The sequence below is a fragment of the Eptatretus burgeri genome, chromosome 3 (genome assembly GCF_056783735.1).
Source record: "Eptatretus burgeri isolate ZD-2024b chromosome 3, Ebu_testis_v1, whole genome shotgun sequence".
Classification (NCBI taxonomy): domain Eukaryota; kingdom Metazoa; phylum Chordata; class Myxini; order Myxiniformes; family Myxinidae; genus Eptatretus; species Eptatretus burgeri.
In genome coordinates, this window is record NC_140963.1 from 130528543 (window position 1) to 130543922 (window position 15380).

At 46.1% G+C, this 15380-nt stretch overlaps 1 protein-coding gene across 5 annotated transcripts in view; it reads right to left on the minus strand.

The window, feature by feature from the left end:
• The window catches only part of LOC147030971 (LIM and SH3 domain protein 1-like), a 214670-nt gene extending 203434 nt beyond the window's left edge, over window positions 1-11236 (minus strand). Inside the window, exon 1 of one of the 5 annotated variants that reach the window (XM_085875598.1) lies at window positions 9633-11236. The gene's annotated coding sequence lies outside the window, so the exon portion shown is untranslated. The remainder of the gene's footprint in view (window positions 1-9632) is intronic. The other 4 variants (XM_085875601.1, XM_085875602.1, XM_085875599.1 and 1 more) reach the window with 4 other exon arrangements.
• Between the last annotated feature and the right edge of the window lie 4144 nt (window positions 11237-15380).

Here is a 15380-nt window from a genome sequence, read left to right on the forward strand (position 1 = left end):
ATCCGACTTTGCATTTTCTGTGTACAACACGCATTTTTAAGACCATTTCCCCTGTTTGAGTGGGGGTAAGCCTTGCATTTTCTGTGTAATGTGTATAAAGACTGATGATATCAGTGCGGTCAACTGAAGTACAATACAGGCACTTGCAACAGCTTTTCGCCTCCTTCCAACCCACCAATGAACAGACAAAGAGCAGCATTGCAACCATTTCACCATTTGTGGCGAGGAACGTTTTTGCAAGGTCGACGTTTGACGGACACAATACCTGTGCTTCGCTCCCAAGTCCCAACTCAAGGCTCTTCTGGTTCGAGCGATTGAAAGGTGACCGAACAGGCTGCGTGCAGAGCCATCTCTGATGAAAGTGGGTTTTGGAAATAAAAGGATTTTAAAAAAAGCTTTTTGTGCTCCTTTTTACCCTGCGGGGAACGATAAATTACTGACATCACGGGCGTTTCGCTCGAGCACTTTAAAATGCCGCACAGAGAGAAAGCCTTAAACATACTCACATCCACACACAAAAAAAAAAATCCAATTAGGAACTATCTCTGTCAATGGAAAAAGTGACATATATATGTAAAATGTTTCCCATTTTGGGGGAACACAGCACTATGTAAGTAAGCACCACCACAACAGCAATTTTTCGCCGACAGTGCCCTTTCTACTGAGCCACCCTTTGCCCAACAGTGACAGTTCTGTTGGGGGGACCGTGGTTGTTCCAACCCTGAGGAACACCCAACATTTTCCGAAGGTTGTCGGAAAAGGCAACGTTGTTCATGTGTATGTGTGTAACCAACATGCGACAATCCCAGATGCAACCACAACTGTTGTTCATCCTCAGCTGTGTAGCTGTGCCAGCTATGGAATTTATGACAGCGCTGTGTGTGTGTGTCGCACGTGTGCGCGATACGTACGCCGAGCGCTTCTTGGCTTGTTGCCCACGTCCACGTCCACAATACCTGCGGCTTTGCTTCAAAAACACAATTATACTTGTCTAACATTTATAAAATATCCAAAAACTGCTTGGGGTTATTTTACCAATTAACCAAACATTTCATTAAGCCATTGGAATTTAATATTATACATTTACTCATATATAAGAGCCCTTCTATTGACCATAAGCTGGGGGTAGACTCCACTTGACGAGACCTCACAATTACACACATTTGACATGGTCATCAGCAAGTCACCAGACTCTGGGTTGGAGCTTTCGCTTCGAGTTTGAGAGGTCAGCGATTCAAATGTTAGTCGAATCGTACCAAAAGACTTTAAAAATTGGAACACGTTGCTTCCTTACTTGATGATCAGCATTTAAAGAGGATAGAACATTGACAGACAGCCATAGCTTAGCAACCACTGCACAGGCTTGACAGGCCAAATAGCTTCTCTCCTGTGTTGATTTTCCTTGTCAGGGAAGTCACAAAATTATTTCTACAAATAATTTCAGGACTCGTTATAAATATATGTGCAGTAAATAAATGAAAGGATTTACTAAATGAAAAGTCAATGATTGCAAATGAAAGGTCAAAAGTGTCAAAAAGGATCTTAAAAGGTATAAACGAGTAAAGGGTATTGAAAGGTGTGAAGTGCTGAAGGTCCAAATTGTATAAAAGATATGAAGGGTCAACATTGTCCAGGATCCACAGGTCAGAAATGCCAATAAAAAGGGTTGATCCTGACATGACCTCCTACACTTTTTGTTTGTGTTTTATATTTATAGTGGGTTAGACTCTAAGGTAAGATGAATAACTGGTCTGCTCTGCCGGAACAATTTCGAAAAAAAATTATTGTCATTTGTTCATGTGTTACGAATCTGGAAACCATTCACATTCACACATGCAGTTGACCCAAAGTTTAGTTATTTCGTTCAGTATATGTGGATAGTTAGAATTCCTCCCGTATGTCTAATGGGAATTTCATGTGTGCGCTGCGAGTTTCTTTCTAGTTAGTCTTCTGCATTAAATCCCCCCTCCACTCCTTCAGCGCCATTACGCACAAGTCCGAGGCCACGGACATAGGAGAGGGTGAGATCACCTCAGAGCCGACTCCGCCCCAGCAAGATGGAATGTTCCCCTCGTCCAATCGGGGGCGAGATCACCTCAGAGCCGACCCCACCCCAGCCAGATGGAATGTTCGCCTCGTCAAATGAGGGGAGGACACCGATCGCCCGACACCCCCCGACCAATCCGGAGGCGAGTTACCTCAGAGCGGATCCCTCCACCCGCGTGGGGGAGGAATAGGAAGTGTGGCGAGCTGTCTCAGCGGCGGTATTTTTCGGGGTTCCTTGGTGGTTGGTGGTCGTGTTGGTGCTTGTGGTGGTGGTCGTGGCGGAGATGTTTCGTGGTGCTTGTGTCGTCGATCGTCGTTCGTGACAGTGACAGTTCGGATCGTGGGCTCGTTGGATTCAGGGTCGTGGGTTCGAGTCCCACCGTGGTGGGTTGTGTTGGGGCGCTCGAGCTGGGGATCCCCGTTTCTGCCCACTGACTCCGAACTCCACAAGTGCGAGTCGGTAAAACCGCACGAGGCGGCCAGGTACCCGGCCGGACTCTGACCCTCAGCTCACCTTCCATCCCGAGCTGAAAGGCGGAATGAAGACCCACGAGGTCTATTTCTTTTTGGGTGTGTGTGTCTGTCTGTGGCCAGTCTAATAAGTAGAAATCGTTTCTGTGATTGCCATTGTACATTTTCCGACATCTATATTCGTGATTAAGTCTGCTCTGTGTGTCCCTCCCGATTGCCTTGTAAATAAATAACTGTTAAATGTTCCAGTTCGTTGTCTGTGTTTTCTTCCATTGACCCAGTATGGTTCGGGCTTGAGAATTAGGGAGGTCGATTGTGCCGTAAGTTGTTATTTGGGCCGGCACGGTTTTGGTAATTCCCGCTCGGTTAGGGCCCTGTCACACCTTGACGTTTTAGCCAGCGTATGGCAACGGATCAAAATGTATGTAAAACGCTGGCGTACGCTGAACTATTGATGTTTTTTTTCAGTTTTGGGCATATTCATAACGAGTTGGACGTATGCATAACATATTAGTAATGTACACAGAACATTTCGATAACTTATAGATAACTTATACCAACGAATGCTTCGCGTGTTGTCGGCGTTCACAACCTATGCCCAACAATAGTCTAACTTATGCATAGCGTACGGCAGCGTATCGCCGACGATCACGTGGCGTAGCCTATTAATAGGCTGTCACTCAACGATTTAAAGGCCCTGTCACACCTTGACGATTTAGCCAGCATATGCTGACGTATGAAAAATTTGTCGAAAACGCTGCCACATGTCGAATACGTCATGGGTAAGTTTTGTATACGTTAAGAGCATGCTGAAGCACGCTGGCATACGTCGTAGTACGCCGAGCTGGTCGACAAATTTTAGGCATGCTCAAAATTTTTCGACGTATGCCAGTGTATGACTCGTATGTCCCGCATACGCTGGCCATAAGTTGTAGGCACGTTATGCGATCGTTGACACACGTTACTTGTAAGTTACTCATAAGTCGAAGCACGTCGAGGTAATGTCTAGCGTCCCCGAAACTTATTTCTCGCCTATGAGTAACGTGCTTTGAACCCATGTGTAACGTATCTCCAACGCATATTGATATATGTCGACGTATTTGACGTCTTCCGGACGACCACAGAACTTACTGAACGTGTTTCTAACTTACAGCTACCGTATAATGGCATATTGGCAGCGTTTAGGGGAATTGGTATATAAAAATGGGCTTCACAGGAGGAACCCGTCAGCGTTTCATATTCCATGGTTTTTTTCGGCATGACGGTGATGTTGACACTTCGATTTCCAGTGTGGTTACGATTTAAATCGTTGAGCGGCAGTCTATTAATTATATTATAACCGCACTAGATTATATTATATATTATAACACATTAATGTCTCCAAAACCTTCCCGACAACTGAAGTCAAACTAACAGGTCTACAGTTTCCCAATTCTTCTCTGGATCCTTTCTTAAATAACGGTGTTACATTTGCGACTATCCAATCCTCCAGTACCTATCCTGACTCCAGTGAGCTCTTGAAAATATCCGTTAACATCTCACTTACCTGCTCAGCCACTTCCCTCAATCCTCTCAGGTGCATATTATCTGGACCCGGAGCCTTATCTTCTCTTAGTTTACCTAGCTGTTCCTTTACTTCCTCCACTCCACCCTGGATCTTCTGTAAAAGCCCTTCCTCACCTCCTTGATAAATACTCTCAGCTATTGGCAATATTGAATGTTCTTGTAAATGTTGAAGAAAAATAAAATTTCCATGAAACTTGAGCACAAACTTCATCACCGTGATGTACCAAAGATTGTTCTCACCATTAAAATGAAATTGGGGTCTGGAGGGGTCGGAGGGGTTGCCCGCCATAATATGTATTTCCTTTCTTCTCCAAAACTACACACACAATTTCGATGAAACTTGACCACAACCTTTATCACCCATGATGTACCAAGGTACATTCATGGCCTTAAAAAAAACAATCCATCAGTATTTACTTTATTCTCCATTCTATATTTTGTGGGTCATCCATGCCTACCAGTGGTTCTCTCGTTATCTTATCCAGCCACTACCAGGTGAGCACCCAGGGGTATTGCCCCTCTTTTTCATTCTCCATCCCAGTTGAACCGACTTGTTCTTAGCCATTCCAATGAGCCTTCTTTGTCTATCCCAACTCTGTCGAATTCGTTTTTGTATTTTCCTGCTCTTTTGTCATTATCCCATTTGTTGGTGTACATTTGTAGGTATTTCTTCTGATTAGTCACATGGTCAGGGAGAGTTTAACCCCAATATGGGGACATTCAAAAACTACGTAACACTTTTTTTTTCTTTTCGTAATTTAGCATTCTGACAGGCTTGATTGAACCTTATTATTGCTCAACATATGATTAGATTTTTTGCAGTCACTCATTTTGATAGACCAACACGTGACTCAAACAAAGTCAATGGAAATGTGACGCAACAAACCCGGACAGTGTATAATCATCAGAGGTCTACATGGCTCATGCGTTAGGCTCACTGAACAGAAAATAGAGAGAATGCTCATTGCCATTCATAACACACAGAGACCGATGTAGCTACCGGACGCCACCTTGGTTGGCACTCGATGCTGGGTGAAGGCGATTTCCGTCACGCGTTTGCGTGTAATTTAGAACGGAAAACGATCGCGTTTTTTTCACCTTTTGTGCTATCGTTTTTCAATAATAAACTTATAGTAACTATAACACTTTCCTCTGCACAATAAAGTTTGAGAACAAATATTGTTCATTTTGCAGCGTGAAGAACTCGGGCCATTCTAATGAAACCTACGAAGATCAAGGTTGCCCCGTTTATTAGTCCCCTTACCGGTTTCACCAGAGGAGACTATAGGTTTGCCAGCCGTCCATGTGACTTTTTCCTCATTACCCTCTAACATATTCAACTGAAACTTGGTACATGGAACATGGCTTTATCTATCTATAATTCCAGCAATGTGTGTGTGTGTGACCGCTGTTTCTTGACAACCACTGGTCCAATCTAAATGAAACTTGCCAGCTATATTGCTGGGGACCTGAGTATGTGCCTTTTCAAGGTTTGATATTAATCGGACAAGCGCTTCCCAAGTTATGGCCATTTATTTACCAACCAATGACAGGACACGTTGCTGCGTAGGCGTGGCCGATGGGGAAAGGGCGCCTTAGTTACCGTGACGTAGGAGTGGCAATGGTCAATGGCAGCAAATGTCATGGCAAGCAAAGACAGAGAGGTAAACTTGATTTTAATTAACTCTGTGTGTGTATCAAGTATCACAGCAGTTGTTACTTCAATGCAAGCGATAATTCGTGGAATGCATGTGAACATTCCGTACGAGCACGCACCACTTCCGGATAGTGATGACTTACTGTATTCTAATAATTTCTCAATTTCTTATGCGCATTTATAGATAAACACAATGCCCCAATCCAGTCGTCATTTACGAGAGCGAAGGAACGGCCTGTGAGTTGTTTGAAAGTTTTTTTTTTTTGGTTTGCACGTACGGCCACGGATGTACGGGCACGCGAGAGCGAATGAACTGCCTGTGTGGTTGTTGTTTCTGGCACGAGGTTTGAAAGTTTTTTTTGTTTTTTTTTTCTTGCACGTACAGCCACGCACGTACGGGCACATACTAGTTATTATGATTTTTATTTTATTTTTGTGACAGAAGAAGTTCGAGTTTCAGGACGTTCCATCAATTTTTCACAGTTATGCCCCATTTGGACTGAGAAAATATCACATCGGGAGGGACATGTATTGCAAAGCAATTCTCGCTTTTGTTACACAATGATTTTTTTTTTTGATCAAAATTGAAAACATGAATTTACCTGTCGTATTTTTAATACGTACCAAAATTATGCAAATCGGTGATCAAATACAACCAACCTTATTTTAATACCAGCAGAGTCTTCCTGTCGTTTCACTGACGGACTAGTTAGTCGTCAAGTTTGCCAAAAATTTTGGGCAAGAAAGAGAAAGAAAGGAAGACAAATTTACCCGAGCATAGAGTGCTTTAACCACTCCTCTCTCCCCATCCTCACGTCCCGCTCTACCCCCTTTTTGCCTCCCATTCATCCTGATATCCGTTCCCGCTTGAGAAGTCTCACACCCGATGAAGGGCTTTGGCAGGTCCCTCCGTTTTATGAGGGGAGGTGGGTAGGGAAGAGTAGGGAAGGAGGACAATTTTACATGTGTGAAGAGTGCCTTAACCTCAGCGTTGCCCACATTAAAAAGGAAATTGTAATACCCTCTGCCACTACCACGTGGCGGTGCTACACGGTACACAATTACAAAGAAAATTTACCCCCCCCCCACACCCCCTGCGTGAGTCCGGCCACAGTCTATGTTATCCCCCACACACAAAATTGTATTTGTTCCCCGAGTTTGGAGTTTCTAACTTAAAAGATGTGGCCGAGCATAAGGAACAAAGTCACGGTGAGAAAGAGACGATGGCATTTATATACCGGTATATACTCTATACTAGCATGGACCGGCTCGCTACACTCGCCTCGCCACACATCGTTGCAGAGATCGATATCACACATTTGCTGTGTTGGCATGATTTTCACCAATCATGCACAAACATTTCTCTCCTGCAAAATCGAAGATTTTTCAAGGAAATTGGTCAATCGATTTTGTTATTCTGTCCGTCTGTCTGTCTGTCCGTCCGTGTCGCCTACAGGTCACAATTTTAAACCTATCTTCATAAAACTTCACCACATGGTAGAGTTTGGCATAAGTTAGAAGCCTATTGTTTTTGAGGTCAGAAGGTCAAAGGTCAACAACTCAGGTGGTATCTCTAAAATCCTCAATTTTTATCCGATTGACTTGAAATTTGAAGAGCATTTGCATGTCAGGTCACTGAATTCAACCAGCCAATTATTTTTGAGGTCAACATCGACCAAAAGGACAACATTGTCCAAAGTTGTGGTGGAGGGGGTTTGGGAGGAGGATAGCATGAAGGGAAGGGAAGGGAAGGGCAACGTGAGGGGAAGGGAACGGATTTCCCGACACCCACACTGCACAATGGCATGTCCTGTGTGTCTCCGGTTCTGCAGCACGTCTGCTCCCCACATGCAGAAACACATGGTTCACGAGACGACTGCATAACCTCCTGCACAGCACCACACACCATGGCCCTGTGTGCGAGTTCGAGTTCAGATCACACATCCACAAAACCTGCGCACCGCACACACGTAAGCAAGCAGGCAGGAACGCACACTCCCCATGGAGTCATTTGTCCCCATTTGTCCCACGTCAGTGTGCGCCGTCTCCGTACCTCTTCATTTTCAGCAACTGCCGACTATTAATATATTGCAGCAACTATTATTTTATTTTTAATAATACTAATATGAAAGTCCGTCTAAAATGACGGGCTGGAATTATTTTACTCAAAATATTCAACGAGACTGGAAGATACGATGTTTCAATTCGGAGCAAGGAAAAAAAAAACAAGAAAAATGTTATTTTAAAAAACTACATGAACAAATGTGATCCTATTTTCTTTATCTTCTGGGACATTTCACTTTGACAGTGCAGCCTCGTGAGCATGCCAAAGTTTGAAGCCTTGGCCTAGCATCAGGTGTGCTATTTCTTATTTATTTATTAGACATCCTACAGAGGTAAATGAACACTCATTTGTTATGAAAGCAGATCGCACAAAATGGTGTAAATCAAAAAAAAAAATCCTCTTCACTTGCAGAAACTACTAACTATTAATATCTTAATACATCGCAGCAACTATTAGTATATTTATATTAATATTTTGTCATGAAAGCAGTTGCACAAAACGGTAAAAAGCAAACTCCGTATGCAATTGCAGAAAAAAAGGGACCCCTATGGACTGTATCACCATGGCTTTCGAAAGCAAGTTATAGAGCACGACGTTGCACTCAATGAAATTCCACTTTCCGCACATTCCTTAATCTTTCGTTTACTCAATGTAATCATCCGAACAGAAGAAAAAAATTAAGCTCAATATTTTTCTTAACCAGAGACACTTTGTTATTAAAAAAGGTGACCTGATGAGAAGGTGGGATTAATGGTTGCCATTAACATAACATAAATACACTCATTAATCCTCCCCCATTAATTCTTCCAACATAAAGAAACTGTGATAAACCAATTTGCGACCTACTAACGAAGATTTACAAACAGGGTTCAGATGATGAACGCCAAATGAGGAGCTGCGATTCTGCAGTGATATTTCAAAGAAAAATTGCACCATTCCTGTACAACCACATATAAAAATATCTGTTTAACACCTTTCCACAACCCTCCCGTAACCGATTAGAGCAACATTAATTTGGCTTTTTCAATCTGGGATGTGTTCAAAACAAACTGGATCCGTGACGTGTCAGCAAAGTGGTGCGAACAAAGACGCCACCGGTCACGTGACCTCAAGCTCACGGCGGCTACACTTTTGACAGGTTATGGGCATTCTATTTATTTCCAGTTCAGTGATTAGGCCCACCTGAAAACTAAGGTGGCAGCCGTACCATTTTGTTTGGGTGAGATGGTGGGTGGAGTCAAGCGACCGCTGTGGATGTGGTCCGGCAGCTAAACGACCAAAGGGTGCACATTTCAAAAATCAAACCCCAACAACAGCAGCACAGAGCTCTTGTACACCTGTAACATGTCTCAGGCGTAAACAAAATATAACATTCAGTTGAAATTAAGTAGTTCCTCAATCATAAACTGACATTTGTGGACAGACAGACAAAGTGAACCAATTGCTTAACCCTGCTTTTCGCTTTGCATTCGCTTGCTCAATAAAATAAAATAAATCACACGATTAAATGTGCTACAACCTTCAGTGGATCTCACTGGAGCATGAAAAAGGGGGAAATATTTTGCCTTTTCATCCAAGGCCTGTTTCCTAACCCTGGATGTGGCATGACGCTTGTATAGTAAGTAGTACATGACTGTGGCAAGGAAGAAAACAAAACACTCGTTTGTGGAAATAGTGATATAAAGAAACTGTAATACACAGGACAAGTATTACAGAACAGTTTTTGAAGATTGTGTGGAAGAGTAGAATACAAGACCAGCTCTTTGTGTCCAATTGCGAGTTCGTGCTCAATGATGGTGTTTTTTCTCTCACATAAACGGCACTCACCCTTCACCAATGTATGAAGACAGATGATGTACTTGAGAGAAATGTTCTTTATTATTTACCAAGGTACGTGCGCACGGAGCACGGCATACACCAGGATCATCAATTACAGTAACTGAGGATGCTCGGAGGGTTCCGTCACTGTCAGAGATGGTTCTATTGCCCTCTTATATACTCGGTTTTATTTTTGGACAAATGTTGGTCTCACATTATGTCTTTTCAACCTAACCAGCTGCAAGCAGTTGACTCATTTCATTACAAGAATGGTGAAACATAAGTAGAGATAAGAGCACGTAACGGTTCACTCCCTCACCCTGCTATCACAGTGCTCCTTTGAATTACTCAAGGTCAATTATAATCATTTTTCTGCATACACTGTTCTAATGCTCCCCCTTCCCAAGCAGCCAGCCAAGAGTATAGTTTGATTATCACCAAGCCTGCAAAAACATATAATGACTTGGAAAAGCAAAGCTAATAGAAAAAGGTACGATTCCTGACATGTGTATATCTCAACCTCAGAGAATTGAAAACGGCTCGGCTGATCTCGTGTTCAGAATAAGTTTTTGAAATAAATGTATCCTAGACTTTGGAAACTTGTCAAAACCCCCTCCTCTTGTGCTGAACTTTATTACACTTGTATCATCAGAATCAGAACCAGAACCGGAGAGTTTGCGTTTAGCTGACTCAGATGCTTAAACGGAAATACTCTTGTGGTCTGCCTTTAAGACGCTCCCAAATGCGGTGTCTTGGTGTCCATCCGCCTTATTACAGTTGGTCTAGGTCCCACCATTGAAGAGGAGGCATGTTCCAATGAATATACGAGGAAAGATTATCAGTGACAAAGGACATTTTGCAATGGATAGGAGATTTCATGGCCACACTTCAACTTACACATTGTCCCATGTCAACACTGTGGGGCTGAGCAACAAGGAATCTTGCTGGAATGCTTAGACAATGCAAATCTGCATAAGAGTGGACTTGTTAAGGTTGCTTTCTCAACTTGTCTATGCTATCCATTTAAACTACTAATCCACGTGCCCAGATAAGGGGCGGAGGGAGCCCCTTAGGGGGAAGGGGTTGACTTTTTTGCACTTTGTTCCCATGGGAAAGGGGGGTGGGGAGAGACGCAATGCCCCTTGGTGCTGACAATTGCTCACCTACTCTTCACGAAGGACACCGTGGATATTTAACACCACCATCTCATGCCAGCAGACGTGATGCCCAATTAACCTCCATCCAAGAGATGGCATACACAGTGATGAATCACCCTGTCTGTGAAACACAGAGATGACAGTTTATAGCTCTGGCAGGCTTCAAACCCAGGCTCGACAGCTTAGTGGCGAGTGTGCGTCCCTCCAGGGCTCTCGGCCATCCTGGCAATCCATGTCCATTTAAAATGGATCATGAGACATGAGCAACTCGCATCCCTCCAGATCATTCATGAAGGTGCTCCCTCATTGAGTCAGTTGTATATTATACACAAGCCCCTCCAATAGAAGGGCAGAGGAGTTCCTTGTGAGCCAATGGTCATCCATATCTTGTGCCCAAATGTGTCTGCAGATGTCCTCCTGCAGTTGGGTTACTTTTTTATTTGGAGGTTGGTGGCAGGATTTGCACTCCGGCCATCGTAAACCCTTCATTCCGCAAAACACACAAATGCAAAAAAATCTGAAAACCCACTCCGTGGTAGTACCTCCTGTGCAGCCTCCCTTCGCAGGGCAGCTCACCGGATGACGGGATTGGGGCAAAGCCTTCGGGACCCCCAATCTTTGATGAAAGGAGGGAAACCACGGGGTAACATCCCTGGGTCAGATTGCGGGAGAGTGTGTCGGAGTGGTGCTGAGGTGTCGTCCACCAGACGGCGGACTCCTTGGGTTAACCTGAGGCGGTCCCTTCGGGTGGGTGCCTGGAATGTCCTATCCCAAAGAGGATGATCACCTGTCTCTGTTATCATCTGGGCTCAAGCATTTGGACATCGGTATTGCAGCATTCTCTGAAGTTCGGAGACCGGCTTGCGGCGAGATCATGGTGGGTGGTTACACCTACAGTTGGTCTGGTCGCTCTGATGGTTACTATACTCAAGGAGTTGCTGTAGCTGTGTCCAATAAGCTGACCCCAATGATAATTGAGGTAACACCGGTCAACGAGCGCATTATGAGACTAAGGATTCGTCACTCCTTAGGTGTCATTTCCCTGGTCTCTGTCTATGCTCCGACTGAGGCGAGTGACCTCACCTTGAAGGACACATTCTACGCCACGCTCGAGTCTGTGGTTGATCAGTGTCCCAGATGAGACACACTTCTAGTCTTGGGGGATTTCAATGCATTGATTGGAACTGATAGGGATGGTTATGAAACATGTGTTGGTCCCCATGGGTCTGGAACGATGAACCAGAATAGCATTAAGTTCCTTGACTTTGCAAGAAGCCATAGACTTAGGGTGGCTGGTTCATGGTTTCAGCGCCCACAAGGTCATCGCTGGACTTGGTATTCCAACGCTGGCGGTGTGGCAAAGGAGATTGACCATGTCCTCATTGACGGTCGATGGAGGATGATCCAGAACTGCAGGGTCTACCGGAGTGCTCAGTTCCTCAATAATGACCACCGGCTTGTTGAAGCAACTCCAAAGCTGCACCTTAAATCCTGGAGAATGGTACCATCCCAGCCTAGGCTGGATGTTGGCAAGCTCAAGGATGAGAGAGTAGCTGAAGAGTTTGCAAACAGGCTGAGTGGACATCTGGGGTGTCTGGGTGCTTTGGGGGGGTCCTGAAGAGTTGTGGAGTGCCTTCAAGACCACCGTCCTTGATGTTGCCGGTGGATGTCTTGGAACTCACCACAGGGCAAAGAAGAATTTTGTCTCTCAAGGGACACTGGATACCATTGACCAGAGTCGCAGGGCCAGGCTGAATGGCAGAGCTGAGCTGTTCAGGGAGCTGAGGCGTAAAACTGTATGTGCACTAAGGGTGGACAAGGAGACCAATGTGCGAGGAATCTGTGAGGGGGTAGAGCATCACCTGTGGACAGGTGATTCTCGTCCCGCTTACAGGGGAATCCGCGCATTGTGTTTATCCAAGCCCATCCTTCAGAGCACTGCAGTTGGAACAGACAGTGGTTGGCTCTTGACAGAGGAGTCTGAAGCGAAGGCCCGCTGGGCCGGTTACTTTGAGCAGTTGTACCAGGCTGATCCCCCAGCTGTTGAGTTGGACGTCAAGGGTGTTACAATCCCTGTTGCTGACCCTCCAATCGACTGTGGTCCACCTTCGCTTGTGGAAACATGGGCTGCAGTGAACCGGTTGAAACGGGGTAAAGCTCCAGGGATCTGTGGCATCCATGCTGAACTTCTCAAGGCTGGTGGAAATGCTGCACTCGTGTCGTTGCATGCAGTTTTGTGCTCTGCCTGGAACACAGGCATCATCCCAACTGATTGGAAGAGGGGCCTTGTTGTCCCTCTCTGGAAAGGGAAGGGTGATCGCCAAGACTGCAACAACTACCAAGGGGTGACGCTGCTCTCAGTGCCGGGCAAGGTCTTTGCTCGGATAATTCTTGATAGGGTTCGCCACCATCTGCTTGAGCACCAGCGTCCAGAGCAGTCAGGCTTTACACCAAAGAGGTCAACGATTGACCGTATCCTTGCTCTTCGTGTCCTCACTGAACGCAGACGAGAGTTTCGGCAGGGGCTGTTTGCAGCCTATGTTGATCTCTCAAAAGCATTCAATTCAGTGAATCAGGATGCCCTCTGGAGGATTCTTGGTCTTCGTGGGGTGCCACCAAAACTGATTGATCTGATGTCTGAACTCGACTCTGGTACTGAGAGTGCTGTGAAGTGTGGTGGTACCATTTCTGACTTATTTCCAGTTGTTACTGGAGTTTGTCAGGGGTGTGTACTGGCCCCCACACTTTTCAGCACTTGTATGGACTGGATTTTCGGGAGGATGTCGGGAAGATCAAGCTGCGGTGCATCATTTGGGAATGTCAAGATCTCGGACCTTGATTTCCCAGATGATGCAGTCATCTTTGCGGAGACTTTAGATATCCTTTTGTGGGCCCTCGAGGTGCTGAATGAGGTGGCGGAGCCACTGGGATTACGGGTTTCTTGGGTCAAAACTAAGATCCAGGCTTTCAATGACATCTTGGATGCTGCTGTCCTGTCTATGTCTGTTTGTGGTGAGAATGTTGAGGTCGTGGAGAGATTCACTTACCTTGGCAGTGATATTCATGTCTCTGCTGGCTGTGAGTCAGAGGTCAATAGACGTCTGGGTCGGGCCTGGGGAGTCATGGATTCACTGGATCATGGGGTGTGGCGCTGCCGGTACCTGTGCGGGAGGATGAAAGTCCGAGTCTTCAGGTCCTTGGTGCTTCCGGTCTTGCTCTATGGATGCGAGACTTGGACTCTGACCAAGAATCTGAGACGGAGACTGAATTCCTTTGGTACCAGGTCTCTTCGGAGAATCCTTGGCTATCGCTGTTCGGACTTTCTGTCCAACGAGCGGTTGCTGAGAGAGACTCAAATGAGATTTGTTACCTGCATAGACCGTGAGCATCAGTTGCGGCTGTACGGTCATGTGGCTCGTTTTCCTGACGCTGATCCTGCTCACCAGATTCTCTCAGCGAGGAAGTCTCGTGAGTGGAGGAGGCCAATGGGCTGAGCACGTGCCTCATGGTTGCAACAGGTTGACCATCATCTCAAGGAGATGGGGATGGGCCTGGCATCTGCCTGGGGGATGGCCAGACGGAGGCCCCTGGAGTACCGGCGGAAAGTGGACGCAGCGACGTGCTGTTCTGGCACATGCTCCCATACCTGACCTGACCTGTATTCGCCCTCGTCAAGCAATAACGCAGGACTTGTTTCCGGCCCGATGCAGGCAAGCACGCCAAGAACAAGTTACTTTTATATTGTTACGGCTGTGGAAATTCGCAATACACCATAAAGGGTCCTTAGATCAGTTATGATGATAAGTTTATGTGCAGATTGTTCCCCACCGTTGTTTAAAGGGATTTTCTTCGTGTTCACCGGGCTGCGACTCTTTGAGATAGCCGTTTTTCTTTTTCTATTGTTATTTTGAACAAACCTCCACGCAAGCAACAAGCCACATAAAAAACCGTCGAAAGAAAAAGGAGTGTGACGAGGAGTGTGACGGAGGCAGGGGGAGGGCAGCTCGCCGCCGATTGGTGGATGAACAGCGTGAAGCGGTCGGGGTGAGGGAACGCCTCTTTTTGGGAAGCTTCCAGAAGGGAGGTGGAGCCAGAAGTGGGGTGGGGCGAAGGGCGGAGCCTCAGATTATAAAAGGGCGGACGCGCACGAGGCTCGCTCTCTCTGGTCCATGAGCTCTCGCCCTGTGGTCCATCATCCGTTCTCTCTCTGGTCCATGAGCTCTCGCCTGTGGTCCATCATCCATTCACTCTCTTGTCCATGAGCTCTCGCCCTGTGGTCCATCATCCGTTCTCTCTCTGGTCCATGAGCTCTCGCCCTGTGGTCCATCATCCGTTCTCTCTCTGGTCCTGAAGCCCCTTCTGCCCTTCAGTCTTTTCTTGTTCGGTCGTGGGTCATGAAAGCACCAGCAGCAACGCCGGAGAGAGCTCGCTGACCACGCCAGGGGCCCGAGGTCAGGCGCGGCTACGCAAGGCCATGGGAGTCGACGTCGTGACCTGCCCACCGTCGCGCCACGAGGGCGCGGCTACGCAAGGCCGTGGGGAGTCGACGTCGCGACCTGCCCACCGTCGCGCCACGAGGGCACGGGTAAGACCCTCCGGT